The following is a 19,855-nucleotide window of genomic DNA, read 5'->3' as shown; positions in this document are numbered from 1 at the left end:
AGAGGCAGTGGTTTAATAAGTCCCCCCAGTGGGTCAGTAGCATGAATGGGATTCATATGCAGCTGTTCAACTCCAATGTCTGGGCTCTTACACTGTTTCTGTTTCGTAGTTAAATAGAGAAGACTTGGCTTAAATTCCTGCTGCCAAGCTTCCTATGAATCGGTACCTTCTGGCCCCTACCAGCTTTTGTTAATAGTGATATTCCTACCGCGGAGGACGTGGATTCTCCTCCTGCCAATCATTTTGGGGGGCACACTCTTTGGACTGTTCACTCTTTGTTTCCCGACAGCCAATTGAACATAATCAGATTCCAGAGCCATGTTGGAATGCGAGCTTGGTTATCTAGTTCCCCCCAAATAACTCACTAAAAACCCTGCGGAGCACAGTTCTATGGTAAGACATGGGAGCACCATGGATCAGAGTCCACTTGAGAGCAGCTGGTTTGGTTTGATGGATCTCGCTCTTAGTTACTGAGCACCTCGGCCCTGAGTCGAATCCCACTGACATGGGGTTGTTGAGAGTGTAAACCGTTAACGGAGCGGATAGTCTCATCTTTCTCCCTAGTGGGTTTAAACTGCTGACTTTGCGGGCAGCAAGACCAAGCCAAAACCACACTGCCAACTGGGCTGCTTCTAGTTACAAACACCTCCTATAAACACATGTCGCCTTCCCTTACAAATAAGGTTCTTGCTGCACTTAATTGAGAAAGAAGGGACATGGGTCATTTCTCTCTGGGATCACAAACCCTGCCTCTCTTCCGTTACTATAGCAAACTGTCCAGCTCCTCTCCAATGTGCCCCTAATCCAACCCATTCCTCTCAACCTTCTCAAGGGCTTCTCTCAACTGAGTAGCACTTATCATTATGATATCTTCCATTTCTCCTCCATTTGATCAGCAACCGCAGCAGCAGCAGCAGCAGCAGCAAACAAGCATGCCCCTCGTTATCTCCTGTCTTCTCAAAATATTCCCCACCTCTACATTCCAGCAAATCCCTCAGGCCTGTGTTCCCTTTCACATCAGAACCGCTTTCAAAAGTAGACAGCAGGCACGGTGGTCATTGTTCACCTCAGCTCACTCTAACCTAGTTTCTAGCTGTCTCCCCCACTTCATAAGCCTGCCTTTTCTCAGAGTCCATCTTTGGCCTTCATGGAACCCAAAGCAGTCGTCTCTTCAGTCCTCTTACCTTACTCAAGCTCCAAGCAGAACTCAACAAACACCACTGTTACCGCTTATACAAAGGCAACTTATTCCACTCTTGGTCTCCTGCATATCCCTGACCTTGCCTTCTCAGCCTCTATGGTGGTCTCTCTTTATTCTCAGCCTAGGTGACCTCATTCAGGCCTCTAGCTTTAAATACTATCCATGTGCTCATGCCGTTCCACTCCGATGTGCAGCAGCCTCGTTGACATCTCCACGTGTGTGTCTAAAAGGCACCTCAAACCTAACAGGGCCCAATGGAAACTCTTGGTTCTTCTCAGCCGCTTCACCAGTCATTTGCAGTTACTAGGTTAAAATAAAATACAATGCAGCAGTGAGTCCACATTTCTGCTCATCTCATATCTAATTCGTCCTTCTGTCCTTCTGACTCTGCCTCCAAAAATATATCCTGAATCTGTCTACTCCCATCCATCACTACTCTTCCTATCTAGGTCTCATCTCCCACCCCCGTTTGGCCTCAAACAACTTCACCTGGATTGTTGTTGTTTTAGGGCCTGTAACCCTCAGAATCCATTCCCTACTCTGCGCCACAGTCCTCTTTCTAATAAAACAAATCAAATAATTTGTTCCTTTTCTGAAATGTTCCAGAAGCTATTCAAATGACGGTGAATAAAACCCAACCTATGGTTTTCAAGCAGAGAGGGAATTCTGTCTCCACTCTGCAGGGAAACGACATGAAAAACAAACAAACAAAACCCCTTGGGGTGAAGGGAAAGGAACCAGCCTCTGTTGCTGCCCCGGAGGAGACAGAGGAGGCCAGGACTGCTCTTTCCCCCACAAAGTTGGCCTGTGTCCACCTCCTGGCCCTTCCTGCTCTTCAGAGTCCTCCATGCCAACGTCTGATTTCTCCACACAATGTCAGAGAACTTCCCTCCTCCCCCAAGCATTTGGTTGGCTTCCTCTACCCATCTACTGGCCTCTCCTCTTAATGGCTTGATCTCCACTAGTCCAAACCCAATTATAATTCACCACCTGGCTTTCCACTCCTGTAAAGAATTACAGTCTCAGAAATGCAAAAGGGTAGTTCTACAGGGTTGCTAGGAGTCGGCATCCATTCGAAGGCAGTGAGCTTGGATTTTGACTAAGGACAGAAGGCAACATAGGTCCAAACAAAGATAATGAAAAACACATAGAAAACTGCCTGGCTTCTGGTCCAGCTACCTCCAGCTTTAAGTAACTACGTGACCTTAGGCCCTCTGGGCCTCAGGAATCTTGTTCCTGGCATCAGCATGAAGTTTCCAGGAAATGACTCAAGTGCCATCGAGCCAGTCTCAACTCAGAGGGACCCAACAGGGCAGAGGCGCACACCCAACAGGTATGTTGCTGTGATGCTGATGGCAACATGCACCAGGGTGTCAAGACTAAGTTGGACTAGGAAGAACAAACTCATACCCAATGTGAATTGGGTGGGGGTCGGTAATGTAGTGGAGACCCATGCCCATCTGTAGACAATTGGACATCCCCTCACAAAAGGGTCACAAGGAAGAGACAAGCCAGTCAGGGTGCAGTCTAGCACCGATGAAACATGCAACTTTCCTCTAGTTCTTTAATGCTTCCTCCCACCCACTATCATGACCCCAGTTCTACCTTACAAATCCGGCTAGACCAAAGCATGTACACAGGTACAGCTAAGAGCTCGTAACACTGGGAATCCAGGACAGATAAATCCCTCAGTACCAATAATGAGAGCAGCGAAACCAGGAGGGGGAGGGGAAGGTGGGGGGAGAAAGGGTAAATGGATCACAATGATCAATATATAACCCCGTCCCAGGGGGATGAACAACATAAAATTGGGTGAAGGAAGACTTTGGTCAGTGTAAGACATGAACAAAAAATTATAAATTATCAAGGGTTTATGAAGGAGGGAGGGTAGGGAAGGGGGGGAAATGAGCTGATACCAAAGGCTCAAGTAGAAAGAAAATGCTTTGAAAATGATGATGGCAACAAATGTACAAATGTGCTTGACACAATGGATGGATGGATGGATTGTGATAAGAGGTATAAGAGCCCCCAATAAAATGATAAAAAAATAATAAACTAAAATAAATATACTGCATAAATTTACACGGCCCATCTCAAGAAATGAAATTAACATCCTGTCAAACCTTCCATTTATGTGGTTCTCTTTCTTCCTCTTACCTCATCCTTCCTCCCTCTTCTCAATATCCCATTTCTCCCTTCTCCTTGCTCCTGCCCCCAACCCTGACTCCCTCATAGTCATCCAAGTCTTGTTAGTATATAAATCATATTTTGGTTCCTTTGTTTTTCTTTATAATAATGGTGCTGCTAAATATTTGTCCTCATAAGTCTAAGTCTGCTAAGCATAATATTCCCTAGCTTTGTCCATGTCTTGTGGTGTTTAAAAGAGTTATCATTTTTATTGATGCCTAATATTGATAGTACGAATGTACCAGAGCTTGTTTGTTTTTGATTGATGCATAATATTTGATAGTATGAATGTATCAGAGCTTGTTTATCCATTCCACTATCATTGGAGTTTTTGGTTGTTTCCATGTTTTTGCCATGTTTTACCAGTTTTTGGTTGTTTCCATGTAGTGTGCATAAAAAAAAATAATTCCTTTGGTTGGCTCCCATTGCTTCTCTCCCCAGCAACTCAAGTGCCACCTAGGGTGGGGCGCTTCCTCTGACTGCAAAGAACAAGCATGGTTTCCTTCCTTCGCAACTCTCCACAACTTAGCCCGGAGCCCAAACCCCCTGCCATTGAGTTCATTTGTGAGGCTTTCCAAATCGTTCCATGAACAGAGAGCCTAAACCTTCTCCCAAGCAGTGTCTGGTATGTTTGAACCACCAACTTTAGGGTTAGCAGTCCAACGCTTACCCACCAGTACCACTTAGTTTATATGCTTCCCAAATGGCACCAGAGCGATCACCGTAACCCTTGAGTTTCCTACTGGGGCGGAGCCTTTATCATTGTGTTGCCAGCAACTGGCTTAAGGTCACCATAGTCTCTCTTTATAGTCTGTTGAGTCAATGAGGACAAGGGCGGCTACTCAGAATCTCCTTTTGCTCATTCAGGAAATAAAAGTTCTACTAACTATTACACCCAATGGTCAACTGGGAGCTTTACCTAGCACAGGCCTTTCCCTCTACCGCTGGTTGTGCTATCACATTTGCGGATGGTCTTGGACAAATTTCCATGTGGCTTTGTGTTTGACTACAATCGGAGGCAGCAGCAGCGTGGCTAATGTGCACGCCGAGGTTGTTGTCCTGGATGGCTCCCTCGGCGGTGCGGATTGGACTATCTCGATGTCTCCAGCAAGACTGCAATTTTGGAACAAAGCAAGATGTTTATGAAGAGTCAAGCTGCTTTTGTCACTCTAATGACCCTAATTGGAATTTGCCAGTGAAAAGGAAGGCAAACTCCATGAGTGATAGGCTTGGAAAGTGAAATGCAATTAAAAAGGGCTCATTTCTTAGTAGTCTACACTTCTCGGCTTATCCCCAGGACATATTTAAAAATCTGTGAATTTTGACAGGAAAGACATTAGCTTTGATCTGTGGTCTTGATATCAAAATGCGCACCAGAGTTAAAACGTTTGCTCATTAAAACGCAATTCGCCCTCGCTTATTCCTTCCTTTCTAAACACCACACAAATTTGTGCAATTTCACCCAAGAGTGAAAATGACTTAATGGTATTCCGAGGAATTAATGTGGGGGGGGGGGGGCTATACTTTCAGTGGGGCTGCTAATATATCGCAAGATTCCCAGCTTTCTCCTCAGTTTAATCTTCTGCAGATCAGAACCAAGACCCACCTGTGCATTGCTCCATAGTGAATGGAAGAACGTCTCATGGGCTGAGAATGCTGTAAATTGTAGCTAACAACAATAATAAATTCAATAAATCTGCATTGAACTCTTTGATGCTCACCTTCCTGACATGATCACTGAAGATAAAATGGGTGCATAAGCAAACGCAGTGAAGAAAGTGACGGTCCCTGGCTATCAAAAGATATAGCGTCTAGGGTCTTAAAGGCTTGAAGTTAGACAAGCAACCATCTAGCAGGGAAGCAAATAAGCTCACAAGAAAGACTCACGCCCGCCTGTGTGATCATGAGGTGTCAATGGTATCAGGTATCAATAGATCCCAAACAAACAATTATAATGTTGTGAATGAGGGATGTTGGAGTGGAGAACCAAAGCCCATCTTTAGACAATTGGATATGGCCCCACAGAAGGGTTACAAGGTAGGACCGGTTCAACCAAGGTACAATGTAACACCAATGAAACACACATCATTCCTCTAGTTCCTGAATGCTTCCTTCTTCCCATTACCATCACCCAGTTCTACCTTACAAATCTGGCTAGACCGGAGAACACACATTAGTACAGCTAACAGCTCTTGACACATGGATTTCAGGACTGATAAACCCCTCAGGAACAGTAGGTGTGGGGGAGGTGATGTCATGAGAGTAGGGGGATGGCTGGGGAGGAGGAAGGGAGGAAAGAGGGACACATCGCAAGGTTGGATGTGTGTCCCCCACCCTGATGGGGATGACTATCAGAAATGTGGGTGAAGGGAGCAATGGACAGTGTAAGATACTAAATAATAACAACAATATATAATTGATCAAGGATTCATGAGGGTGGGGGAGCGAGGGGGAAAAAGAGGAGGTTATAAAATAAAAACAAAATAAAACAAAACAAAACATGCATGGACACCAACTATATTTTCTGTATACTTTATCATTAAATCCTAGCATCACCAGAAGTGAGGAATTATCATCCTTATTCTATGGCTGAGAAAACTGAGGTTTAGACTGTTTGAAAATCAAACCCAACCCAAACTATGGAGTTGATTCATAGTGACTTTGTATAGCGTTTCTAAGACTGCCAATCTTTACCGGAACAGACAGCCTTATCTTTCTCCCAAGGAGCGGCTAGTGGGTTTTGTGTAACCCACTACACCACTAGGGTCATTACACGGTTTGAGTCTTGCCCCAAAACCTTGGCTAAGGAGTGGCAGAGCTCAGAAGTGAAGCCATGGACACCTCGGTCTCCAGAGTTTACTTTTATATTTTTTAAACATTCTTTCTGCCAGAATCACTGACCATGGATAAATTTCTTCATCTCATTGTGATTTCGTAGGGAGGAGACTGAGTCCCAGGAAGGATAAAGTACCTTGACCAAGATCATATCCCCAATTAATGTTGGAGTAGCTTCCTAGCCAGTTCTATCAGATTCTTAAGTGTAAGTTCTTTCCTTTATACCAGCAGGGACCAAGGATGACCTGGGACTGATCCTGGGGTATCAGCAGAGCCTGGGGACTGGGGGCATGATGAGTGAGGGGTTGGAGATGAGCAGTCACAATTCTCTTTCTTTATTCTTCGTGATTTATTGTTGTCCTATATAGCCTTCTTCCCATGGGCGATGTCCAGGTCCGGTTACGAAACCAGCAACAGGTAAAGGGTACACCTATGTCCACATTTCTGGAAGCAAGCTTTAACTGTACTTGGAAAAAGAGTCTTTGCGGATGTCATTAGGCATCTCAAGATGGGGAGATCATCTTGGAATATCTGGATGGGTCCCGGATTCTATGACAATGGTTATTTTAAGAGAAAGGCAGATATTATACACAGTCAGAAGAGATTACAGAGAAGAGGATAACATGATGTGAAAACAGAGGCAGAGCTTGGAGTTCTGCAGCCACTAGCCAAGGCATGCCTGCAGAGACCAGAAGCTATCAGAACGAAGGGATGGGCTCTCTCCTGGAGCATTCAGAGAGAGCCTGATATGTCAACACCCAGGAGTGTTCAAATGTATACATTTTTGTTGCTCTAAGTCATTAGCATTGTGGTAGTCTCAGAGATGACACAGGAAAGACACCAGCTCAGCAGAGTTTGAGCCACCTCTATTAGGTCATGAGAGCCCAGATCATTGCCATAATGTATTTTTTCCCCATAGTGATGAATGTTTTAATGCCTGAGCGAGAGTGGCGCATGGACTGAAGTGTTTCTACTTTGTGTCCACGGGAAGATGTGACTTGTGATTCACTCTCATCCTGTACAGGTTTTTTTCATTTCCAAGAAGGATTTTCATTATTGGTGAAAATAAATAATCATTTATAAATGATTTATAAATCATTTCAATAAAATGATTTATTATTTTTAAAAGCTTATGATTAATTTAGAGTTAATACCTACGTCTTATGTATATCATAGTTTAATCACATCAAGCAGTATGGTACAATGGCTACCACCACCAGCTGCCAAACACTCTTTTTCTGCCTGCGCTCCTTGACATCAGTATTTTGGAAGACTTGGGAGCCCAGGTGGTGCTGTGGGTTGCTAACCTTGAGGCTATTGATGCAAACCCACCAGCTGTTCAGTGGGAAAAAGATAGGGCTGGAAGCGCCCATACAGATTAACTGTCTCAAAAACCCTACGGAGCAGTTCTGCTCAGTCCTATGGGGTCCTTGGGATTTGTAATTGAGCTCATGGCATGGAGTTTCCTTTGATTTGGGTTGAGAGTAAAAGGTGGGCCATTTAGAAAGATTAATGTACCAACCTGGAAGATAGCTCACATCAAGAGCTTCCTATCCATCCTGGCCCCAGTTCTTTAGTGAAGTGGCAGCAGAATGGAAAGGCAATGAGATCCCCTAGATTTCATGGCTCTGGAAATAGTCCATAGTTTCTAACTTCACCTGGTAATGGCTTCTCAGATCTGACAGCCTGATTGCTTGGCTGAGTGATATAATGGTCCCCAGTCACTCTTTTGTGACTTGGGATAAAATTCAGTCACATGTACGAAACACATGATTCATCGGGATTCAACTGAAAAATGACTCACTGAAACAATACAACCTAGCACGGCTGAGAATAAGCTAGACGCCTTGGCAATGGCAGTGAGGCCATTTACTGGAGTGGCGAGGGGGATTGGGATGTTCCAAGGGACCCAATGTGAAATAAGAGCTTTCTATGAAGTCACACATCATTTGTCTTGTGACACCAAACGACTCTCTTCAATCTTGTCTGTTCTGCTCAATTCCCAGGCCTCACCCGCAGTCAACTCTGTCAGATCCTTTCAGAGGTGTTACAAGCAGGATCTGTCAGCAGGACAAGTGCTCTGTTTCCACCCTCCTGTTCAGTGGCTTTGCACTCTGGGACGCTGACAACAGAAGAAAGTCCTGTATCATACTTCCTCAGGGGAAATGTAAGAGGTAAAGGAGCTGACCTTGAGTCCCAAAGACAATCCTCATGTTTTACAGTACTTCTGGAACATTCTCTGCTGTGCTTTAACTGACTTGTTACCGTTACCAAGTCACAGGATACGAGAACTCCCTCTTCAGAATGTCAGAGACAGAAAAACAAACACCACCACCACCACTATTAGAAATAACCCCGGGAGGAATAGTATGATGCATGTGTTTGTCCTGAACCGAAGTCGTAACTTTGATATTTTTATGCTGTGTCTCGTATCTTGAGCAGCTCTGGTGGTTCAGTGGGTATAACACTGGGCTGGTAACCAAGAGGCGAGCTGTTCAAAGTCACCACTTGGCAGGAGATTTCCTTAGAAATTCTCTATCGAAATATGCAAGAAGTCAAACGCTGACCATGCAAGAGAGGTTTTCATTCACCGTGTTGAGAGTTCTCTTCACAACTACAACCAAAAGGTAGAAGAAGGGTCAAGTTATCCCCTCAAGAAACTAAACTGTAGGCGGAATGGATCAAGATTCATTAACTCATGCATTGATTTGTTATTCATAAGTCTGAGAAACAAGACCAGTCTGAATTTCGAAGTGCTTCAAGCTAGCTAATACACTTAACTCTTTATGGTGCAGCCAAAAAGCAAAACAAAGCACTGAGCCTCAAGCCTGCGCTGGAGAAATTCTGGTTTTGCCAAGTCAGTTCTGCTTTGCTCCTACATTTCTCACGCTGTACAGTTTGGCAGAGATCCCTACGGTTCTAAAACACACGGGACGGATCTAGGCGAGTTTGTACCAAGAGTTATTCCTGTGACGAAGGGACAGACTCACTCTGAATCACCGAGTTCCATCCCAGAGCTCTTTCTCTCCTAACATACAGATAGTAAGTCTGGCACAGGTGAACTCAGGAACCACACTGTAATGACAACAATACCCACAATCTCCTCACTCCATCTGCCACGAGCTGCTTGAAGCTCCCTTATATTTCTTACACAGTGGGGGGGAGGGAGGCTCTCTATTCCAGTTGAGTTCAGAAAGCCATTGTAACCACCTCAAAGAAATCGGGGGCTAATGTAGGCAAGGAAAGTTTAAAGAAGTGAGTTATACGTAATAATTAGAATGTAGGTTCATAACCAGGACCCTTTGGAGGGTGAAATGGGGAACTCTTAATAATTACACAAAGACATAGCTCTATGGGAACAAGCAGCCACTATGAGTAATATCACTTATTACATCGCCTGGCAAATAGTAACATTCAATAAACGTTTGTTGAATGAATAAATGAATATATTGGATTTGGGTCCTTTTATTTCTCCATAGTCTTTTATGCATTGGTCGCTGAGGCAGGTATGTCATTATCATGGATTTAATAAATGGAGGTAATGGTGTTCTAATCAACAAGTCCAACCAATGGCTTTGTTTCAACTCATATTGTCTATGATCATTTGATACTATCTGATATTATTGACATAGGTTTCCATAATATTGTGCTATCCAGTCTCTTTACCTCCTCTCTCATTGCCATACTCTCACCTCATCCTAAAAACTGGTAGTCGCCAGGATTCTATCCCTACTTCCTATTGCTTTCTTCCCATGTGATCTCCCCAAGTGGTTGCATCTAGTGCTCTGTACTAATCACACATTTATCTTCATATGTTTACCTCCTTCCAGACCATCAGTTTAGCAACGATTGGTTCCCCCTCGCCTTAGAGTGGAAACAGAACTCCATATCCTAAACCATCAATTCTTTTGATATCCTTCTATTAAGGAGACTTGGCTCATCAAAGAGCTAAGGGTTCAAAATCTAGGCTAGTCATTTTTTCTTCTTTTTTGTCTGAACCACATAGCCAGGAAAGAACAACAGCAACAAAAGTCCCCTTGATTGTTTGACCCAATTGTCCCTGCATTTGTACCACTCTCCTGCTAATTGCCTTAGCCCACCATTGTTGTCACATTCCCTGCCACCAATGATCTGTCAGTTTGTCAAACTGCAGGTGGCTTTAGGTGTTGCTATGATGCTGGTATTTCAAATACCATTCAGTGGACACATTTCATCAAGTACCCATGTTGGACAGATTGTAGCGGAGCTTCCAGACTAAGACAGGTTACAAAGAAATTCCTGGCAATTTCCCCCCGAAAACTTGCCATCAAAACTTGAATCACTGAGTCTTCTCCCAGAGTGTGACACATCATCCTTTGGGAATAGATGCTAGAGAAGGGCATCTCTTTGGGAAAGTGGAGGGCCAATGAAAAGAGAAAACTCTCAATAGGATGCATTTTCAAAATGGCCACAAAGGTATAACAATTCACAAAGATGGTGTAAGCCATGCACCAGTGCATCCCTTTTTACATAAACAAGGTAACCGTGTGGTGGAGCCAACTCAAAAACTCACCTAAATCACTTTCTTTTTTTCCCCTTTTTAAAATCATTTTATTAGGGGCTCGTACAATTCTTATCACAATCCATCCATCCATCCATCCATTGTGTCAAGCCCATTTGTATATTAGTTGCCATCATCATTTTCAAACCATTTTCTTTCTCCTTGAGCCCTTTCTATCAGCTTCTCATTTTTCCCCATTCCCCCACCCTCCCTCTCTGATGAACCCTTGATAATTTATAAATTATTAAAATTTTTTTTCACTTCGTGATTCACAGAGTCATGTTGACTCCTGAGTGCACCATTGTTGGGAGGCAGATGCACTGTGAACCTGATGCCCTGGCCCTCAGACTTAAGGCTAGCCCTTCCTGAGACTTCAGGGTCATAGGAGAGCAAGCTACACCAGGCAGAGGTGGCCATCCTCAAAACATGTTCTTTCTACTTGAGCCCTTGGTATCAGCTCCTCATTTTCCTCCTCCCTCCCTGCCTCACTCCCTCATGAAACCTTGATAATTTATAAATTATTATTATTTTGTCATGTCTTACACTGTCCGATATGTCCCTTCACCCACTTTTCTGTTGTCCGTCCCCCATGTAGATCCCTATGATCAGTTCCCCCTTTCCACCTCTCAATCCCCTTCCCCTCCTGGTATGCTACTCTCATTATTGGTCCTGAGGGGTTTATCTGTCCTGGATTCCTTGTCTTTCCAGTTCTTATCTGTCCCTCTGGTCTAGCCAGATTTGTAAGGTAGAATTCGGTTGATGATAGTGGTGGTGGATGGTGGGGGGAAGAAGCATTAAAGAACTAGAGGAAATTTGTATGTTTCACATTGCTACACTTCACCCTGACTGTCTCGTTTCTTCCCCGCAACCCTTCTGTAAGGGGATGGCCAGTTGCCTACAGATGGGCTTTGGGTCTCTACTCTGCACTCACCCTCATTCACAATGATGTAATTTTTTTTCTGATAATGCCTGATACCTCATCCCATCGACACCTCATGAACACACAGGCTAATGTGCTTCTTCCAGGTGGGCTTTGTTGCTTTTAAGTTAGATGGCCGCTTGTTTATCTTCAAATCTTTAAGAACCCAGATGCTATATCTTTTGATAGCCGGGCACCATCACCTTTCTTCACATTTGTTTATGCACCTGCTTTGTCTTCAGCAATCTTGTCAGAAGGTAAGCGTCATAGAATGCCAGTTTAATAGAACAAAGTGTTCTTGCATTGAGGGAGTACTTGAGTAGAGGCCCAATGTCCATCTGCTACTTTAATACTAAACCTATATATATATATGCAAATAGATTTATTTCCCCATCGTCATATATAAATAAATTCCCTTTGCCTCCTAGTTTTTTCCTCTATTTCCTTTTACTTTCCTCTTGTCCCACTATCATGCTCAGCCTCCATATGGGTTTCAGTAATTCCTCTCTAAACCACTTTCTAATGAGTGTTTCTGCTTTCTTTCTAACCTCTTCACAATTTGGGGTGGTTCAGAGGCAATCCGGACGAGCAGAGAAAGTATGGAGTCTTGGAAATTGAATGAAGAGGAGCAGCTGAACTTCTGGAGGGGCCTTCTTGCTTTCTGAGACCACTCCTTGACATTCATCACTGGTGTAATCTTTCACACATATATTGTCCAGAGTGGGTATTGAGACTGTTCAATCTAGACTTTCAGAGTTTGAATTTCCCCAGCCTACAGTGTGAGACCCACATGGAAACTATCAATGCAGCCACACTTCTCACCAAAGAGAAATCCAAACACACTGTCATCCAGTCCATGCTGGATCATAGTGACCCTCTGTGGATTTCCGAGACTGTAACTGTTGATGGGAGTAGAAAGCCCACTTTTTCTTCTGTGGAGCTACTGGTGGTTTCAAACTGCTAACCATGTGGATAGCAGCCCAACTTTTAACCACGGCCCCAGAAAAGCTCCTTACTTAGGAGTCATTTTATAGCCACATAAAACCCAAACCAAATCCAATGCTGCCAAGTTGCTTCTAACTCTCAGCGTCCTATAGAACAGAAGAGAACTGCCCCCACAGGGGTTTTCAATCTGTACCTGTACAGACTGCCATGCCTTTCTACCGCAGAGTGGATAGGGGTTCAATCTATCAGCCAAGCTGTGCCAACAAGACTCCTTTAGACCCTCAGAGTTTATGATACAGGAAGAGAGTACCTCAGTTGTCTGAGTAGGTTCCTGCAGAAATTCTCCTGTCCTCTTGGGTGCCCTTTTGCACTTGCTGCCTGGTTGGCTGAAGTCACTTCGGTTTAGAGTCCCAGTAAGGCTTTTCTTTCCTTTCTCACAATTCCACCGAGCTGCAGAGAAGTACTGACAACAGAGTCTTGACAACAGGACGACATAGCAGCTCCATTTGCTTCCTGTGCAAAGTTCTTGCTCTGAAACCGACTCTTTGGTTCCATGCCAATTGGGCTGGCGGCACCGAGTCTGGTTTGGGATGAAGAAACAACTTACATCCTTTCTCCACAGCAGTGTAGGTCATCCCATTATTTCTGCCTGAGTCCAGAAGGCAGCCAGCTGCCTGAGTGACCCTTCTGAAGAGAGCCATATATTGCCAACAATTAGACTGAAAAGGTTTTAGAAAACCTTGACACACATTGCCCTCACAGACGGTAAATGTTCCTCTACATTCACTTAAAATACCCTTAGCCTTCTAATCAGGAAAACGTCTGGAACCTAAACCACAGGCACTGTTTCTAATTTATCCTCCCCACCCTCCTTTCTCCTGACCTTATTAGTATCATTCATGTCCCTCTCTCTCATGGACAGCAAAATTCTTCCAAGGTTGCATTATGTTTTCATATAAAGTTCTATTTCACTGTCACAGATCCATCGGACACCCTCGCTACCTATCATGTGTCACCTTCACCTGACGGTGAGCAAATTACTGGGCCTGAAAGCAGCACTCTGAAACACAATTCCTTATTTTCAACAGACACTGATTAACCAAGCTAAGTGACATGTCTGAACAGGTATTCTTCTTTGTTGGGTCTGGGAGTGGGGGTCTAGTCGTTATTTAGAAATCACATATGTACTTGAGAACTTTTTGGTTCATAGAGGCTCAATGGTACCAGTATAGAGCACTGAATAGCCTATGCAAAGTCATGTGCTTTTCTGCTTTGTCAATTCGAGTTGCGTTCTTTTGGCAAAAAAACACACGTCTTATTTTTAAAAGGCTTCTTTGCAATTCAAATCGACACTGTACAAATCTTTGAGAAGAAAAGGTTCACATTCAGTCTTGCTTTGTGTTATACTGTGGGGCATTATTAAATAGATGAATATTCAATTTTTGAGACTTTCTCACTTCATTGAATCCTAATCCTTGAAACCCTGGAAAGAGATCTTTATAAACTTGTAACTTAATTGGAGAAGGTAGGGAATAACAGATCTGAAGAAACATTGACATCTCAACTCACTACCAGGGTAAAGGTTGAAAACGCCATTTAATACTAGCAAAGGAAGTATGATTAATTCATCCTAAGTGATGCTAATGAATTGTTTATAGATGGACATTTAAATGAAAAACAATATGTCTCAGCCAGATTCAAAATTAATATCAGATGCTAAGCTGGCATGGGTTTACAAATGTTGTGTGTGTGAATCCTCATATACATCCACTTTATTCTTAAAAAATAATCTTATTGGGGGCTCATACAATTCTTAGCACAATCCATCCATCCATCCATTGTGTCAAGCACATTCGTACATTTGTTGCCATCACCATTTTCAAAACATTTTCTTCCTACTTGCACCCTTGGTATCAGCTCCACATTTCCCCCCTCCCTCCCTCATGCACCCTTGATCATTTTTTTTTTTCATGTCTTACACCAACTGCTGTCTCCCTTCACTCACTTTTCTATTGTTCATCTCCTTGGGCGGGGTGTATATGTTATATGTAGATCATTGTGATCAGTTCTCCCTTTCTCTCCACACTTTTCCTTTCCCCTCCCTATTGTTGGTCATGAGGGGCTTATACATCCTGGATTGCCTGTGTTTCGAGCTCTTGTCTGTCCCACTGTACATGCTCTGATCTAGCTGGATTTGTAAGGTTGAATTGGGGTCATGATAGGAGGAAGGAGAAAGCATTAAAGAACTAGAGGAAAGTTGTGTATTTCATCGGTGTTATACTGCACCCTGACTGGCTCCTCTCTTCCTTGTGACTCTTCTGTGAGGGGATGTCCAGTTGTTTGCAGATGGGCTTTGGGTCTCCGCTCTGCCCTCCTCCTCATTCTCATGGTTATGACATTTTCTTTGGGGTCTTTGATGCCTGATAACTGATCCCATAGATACCTCATGGTCACACAGGCTGTTGTGCTTCCTCCATGTGGCCTTTGTTGCTTCTGAGCTAGATGACCGCTTGTTTACCTTCAAGCCTTTAAGACCCCAGATGCTATATTTTTTTTGAAAGGTGGGCACCATCAGCTTTCTTCACCACATTTGTTTATGCACCTATTTTGCCTTCAGCGATCGTGTCAGGGAAGGAGAGCATCACAGAATGCTGGGTTATTGGAACAAAGTTGTTGTTTTTGCTTTTTGTTTTGGGGTTGTTGTGGGTTTTTTTTGGCATCGAGGGAGTACTTGATTGGAGGCCCAATGTCCATCTGCTGCCTTAATAAGTAACAAATGAATACATTCACCTTTATATAAAACCAAAACCAAACCCACTGCCAATGAGTTAACTCCGGCTCACAGTGACCCTAGAGAGGGCTTCAGATAAAGTAAGTTTTTAAGGGAGCAGAGAGCCCTGGGAGTGGCTAGTGGGTTAGTGGTCAGATGCTTACCCATCAGTGCTACCGGAGCTCTTTCGACTTTCTATCGATCCTCTTCATATGTGAATCATATCGAGAGATGGATAATAGGGGTACTGAAGATTCAGTGGTAGATTTCTCGCCTTTCAGCAAGGAGCCCCAGGTTCAATAACTGGGCAGAACACTTTACTCACAACTACTATCCATCTCTCCGTGAAGCCTTGATTAGTGCCATGAAGCTAAGCAGGTTTCAATAGAGCTTCCAGAAGATGATAGACAAGGAGGCAAAGCCCATTGATATACTTTGGAAATTTCGACACTGAAAACCTTATGGCTCACAACAGTAATCTAAACCCATACGTAGCAATAGCATAGCATTTTGTCCCACTGTGTGTGTAGCTAGTCCCCTGAAGCTAGGGGTTAACTTGATGGCAGTTAACAGTACCACATATCAATAGCAAAAATCATCTTTGTATGATATATGATGACTAAAACCACCACCAACAAAGATTCAGTGACTTTTGAGAAATAAACGCACAAGGAAATAACAGACTGCAAGTTATTGTTACATACTGGTGTCTGAGAAAACCTCATTCATTCTTGAATTTAAAAAGTTGTCCTGCACAGATGAACCTCTCAGGACCAGGGATGACAGTGGTGATACCAGGAGGGAGGGGGGTGTAGAAAGGGGGAATGGATCACAGGGAGCTACATATAACCTCCTCTCTGGGGCACGGGCAGCAGAGGCGTGGGTGAAGGGAGACGCCGGACAGTGTAATATAAGATACAATAATAATTTATAAATTATCAAGGGTGCATGGGGGAGAGGGGAGGAGGAAGGGAGGGGGAGGGGAAAAAGGAAAATGAGCTGATTCCGGGAACCCAAGAGGAAAGCGAATTTTGGGAATAATGAGGGCAACAAATGTATAGATGTGCTTTACACAATTGATCTATGTATTGTGATGAATTGTATGAGCCCCAATAAATTGATTTAAAAAAAAAAGTTGTCCTGCTATTTTTGAAGGGAATTTTGGAGACCTTATAGGCTACACCTATATGAAGTTAGTTGAGATGCTGGGATGAGATATGTGTTAAACACAGACACACACATACATTCCAAAATGAGGCTACATGTAGGAAATGCCCATTATTCTTATAACATTGAACAGAGTGAATACTTTTAATAGCAATTTTCAGTTGGACCAGTGCTCTGCCCGTCTAAAGAGAGTGGTGAGAAATCTGCTAGGGCCTCCAATCTCAAGGGTCCTTGGTTAAGTGGCTGGAATGAAAAACAAACTCAAAAGACATCATTAAAAAATGGATAAATCCTGTAAATAAAAAGACCAACTGACTTCGAGAAGAGCGTCTCTCAAAAGTCATGAGGAGGAGGTAATTCCCTGCATACAAGGTCCATAGTGGCTCCGTGTCTAGGCCACCTTCGGGGCACCAGGTCCAGGCGCCCGCCATACTTAGCATATATGGGATGTCCAATAGAGGACCATTTAAAGAAAGGATACATGTAAGGGGAAAATATCCCTAAAGAACAACACTGTTTTCCCAATTGCCTTTTTCAATGATTTAATTGACTTTCCATGTTCATCTTGCAGAGGCCCAGCCGGTTGTTATTGCTGCAGATTCATTCTTAGTTTTCCTGCTCAACCATTTCCCAATCATAAAGAAAGAAAACTGTCCTATGTTAGACCAGCTGCAACAAAATCATCCCCCAAAGGAGTCTCAATATGTGATGAAAGAATGTACTCCCATAAGTAGTTTGCAACTAGTATGCATGCCAATTTCAATATTTTGTTAACAACAACATTTTTATTGCTACCAGAGGCTTTTATCATCGATCATGACATGGTTGTGACTGCAATGCCTTCTTCAGACTGCACAAAATATATAGACAGACTGGGGAGGAAGGAGAATAACTATTATAGAGAAAATCCTAGGAACATAAACTTGGGTACTGAATTTCGTTATTACATGTTACAGATTCAAATCATAGAACTGCCCCCACCTCTAAACAGTCTTTTCTACTGATTATAAATGGGTGGGGTGGGCGTAGGGGGTGGGGGAGTTCTGATTAGGTACAAAATCTAACCCCAGTTGTTTCAATACATGTTTCTTTGGCGAGCACCTGGATATATTAACTTTATCACAAATAATTTTATACAAATGTCAAAAAAAGCTTTCAACAAATCTAAACATGTCCTAATCACATACCACTTTTAGGTTTCACTTTAAGATAAACAAAAATAAACGCATCGATTTTATTTCTAGACTCTAGAAATTGAAATGAGATAAATACTAAAAAGCAACCTGATTATTATGTGAGTCTTTCTTTGACCACCTGATTCATAAAGTTAACTTTTCCGAATAATTTAGATTTGAATCATGAATTATTCATAACAGTCATACAAATATTTCTTCACTAAGTCGCCCCCACCCCCCAAATTGGGGGAGGGTTTCCCGCTTAGTGGAGACCATGCATAAAATTCATTAAGTATTCAAGGAAGAAGAAAGCAAAAGAGGAAAATTACATTAAGATGCTGGGTATAAGGTTTGCTAGTTACACGTTTTGGAACTTTTAAAAACATGAAACATGACTTGGTGACACGGGGCAAATAATATTTCATGTCAGCAGAGAAAACAGAAGAACTGGAAAACACTATCTATATTTTTCTTAAATATTGGATCTTTTGAAAAATTTTTATACGTTTTTTTTTTTTGGGTCTTTTGAGTATTTAAATGTTGAATAATTAGCCACACAGTAAACAAGACTTTTTGTTTCCCTCCTGGCTCATTTCAATTCAGCCTCTTAAGGTGTTAATCCTTTTTTTTAATCCTTTCCTGGTTTTGCATGTTCCCATCATTCCCAGAGTAGCCTGCCTTGGTTTTGCACTAGAAGGTAAGAATTGTTGACACTACATGACAGAAACAGGCTGCAAAGGCCGACCAGGGGAATCATGCCCCTCTTGCCTTGATAAATCAGTGCTACCCACAGAACCCACATTTTCGGAAGCATCATCTTCATGATAGAGCCGTTTAATCCCATCACAGAAGTCATCCACTTCCATTTGCTCTCCTTTGCATTTAGCCGAGGTAGGCTTGCACCCACTGGCAGCTGGGAGATGATGGTAGAAGGCCGCTGTGCCTCTGACTGGCACTTCTGGTTTGCTGACTAACATGTAATAACTGTCCTTGGAGAGAAATCCGGGCCTGGGACAGAGGAGGACTGTAATCTGAACACTCCTTTGTCACAGGTTACCAGGGCGTGCTTGAGGGGTCCGGAGACAAAAACGGAATTCAGGGCAGGGGAGACTGCAGAGTAGAAAGGTGACATGCCACTAGCTCCCGACAGTGGATCAACTGGGAGCTATCCCTCTATGCTTTCTGAAGAGGAAGCCAATCAGGAATGAGTTTCTCCATCCCCAAACTAACCATGGCCAGAGCAAGCATGGATCCTTGGAGTTGCAGTCCATACAGTGGAGGAGTTGCTTGGTAAGGACTGCCAAATGCTGAGATGGGCTCAGTTTGGGCAAACGGAAGAGTAACCGAGGCCTTGTTGACACTGCAATGGCATGGAAATTGTGGAGAAAATCCAATGGTGTGGCTGTGTGAAGAGCCCAATTCAATGTATCCAGAATAATTCTCTCCATTCTCTGAATTTCAGATGACGAGCATTCACAGAAACTGTCTCTTGCCAAAACTTTCAGAACTGGAATTCTCTCATCTTCCTCAACAGGGTTGGCAGCTCAGAAAAAAACCGCTGATTGCAATACAACTCAAATATTTTGGGTAGGCCTTTTCTAGTTGCTTAAAACCTGTCCAGTAGACTGCAAGCCAGAGCAAATGCTTCCGGATAGAGGTTGACTTAGTACTTGAGCATGGCTGGCCATTGGATCACTTCATCTCTCTGGGATGGAGACACATTCTGACTTGTAGGCATTTGGGGGACATTCACTTTCCGCATCCGGGCTTGCCTCGAGAATGCCTTTTCCAATAGGAAAGACAAAGGTCCTGGAAACTTCATGATATCCTTTGGATCTGCCTGTCACCCAGCTTCATGTAGCTACCTTCTCCTCCTCTTCCTCCCTAGAAGAGCTGTAGGCGGTACTAGGCTGGGCTGACTGAAGAGGGAGAAGAGGGGGAACTGGGCCAGGGGACACGGGTGCAGGGGCTCAGGCAGGACACAGACTGGGTCAGTCAGCGAATCAGTTCCATGATGACCCCAAACCTGTGGCCACCACTGCCACCGCTTGTGTCCAGGTGGGGAGGGAGCTCCCTCTTGCCATAGGGCGGCAGAGGCTGGGGAGAGGGGGAGACC

The 19,855-nt window shown here is 43.5% G+C and overlaps 1 protein-coding gene and 1 pseudogene across 2 annotated transcripts in view; both read right to left on the bottom strand.

The window, feature by feature from the left end:
- FGF13 (fibroblast growth factor 13) overlaps positions 1-19,855 on the bottom strand; it is a 527,173-nt gene that overhangs the window by 160,075 nt on the left and 347,243 nt on the right. The gene's annotated exons all lie outside the window — the stretch shown is intronic.
- On the bottom strand, positions 18,453-19,561 carry LOC101652026 (annotated as a pseudogene).

The sequence above is a fragment of the Echinops telfairi genome, unplaced genomic scaffold, assembly GCF_000313985.2.
Source record: "Echinops telfairi isolate 266 unplaced genomic scaffold, ASM31398v2 ScPeMD7_20;HRSCAF=75, whole genome shotgun sequence".
NCBI classification, from domain to species: Eukaryota; Metazoa; Chordata; class Mammalia; order Afrosoricida; family Tenrecidae; genus Echinops; species Echinops telfairi.
This window is presented reverse-complemented; position numbering and strand designations above follow the sequence as displayed.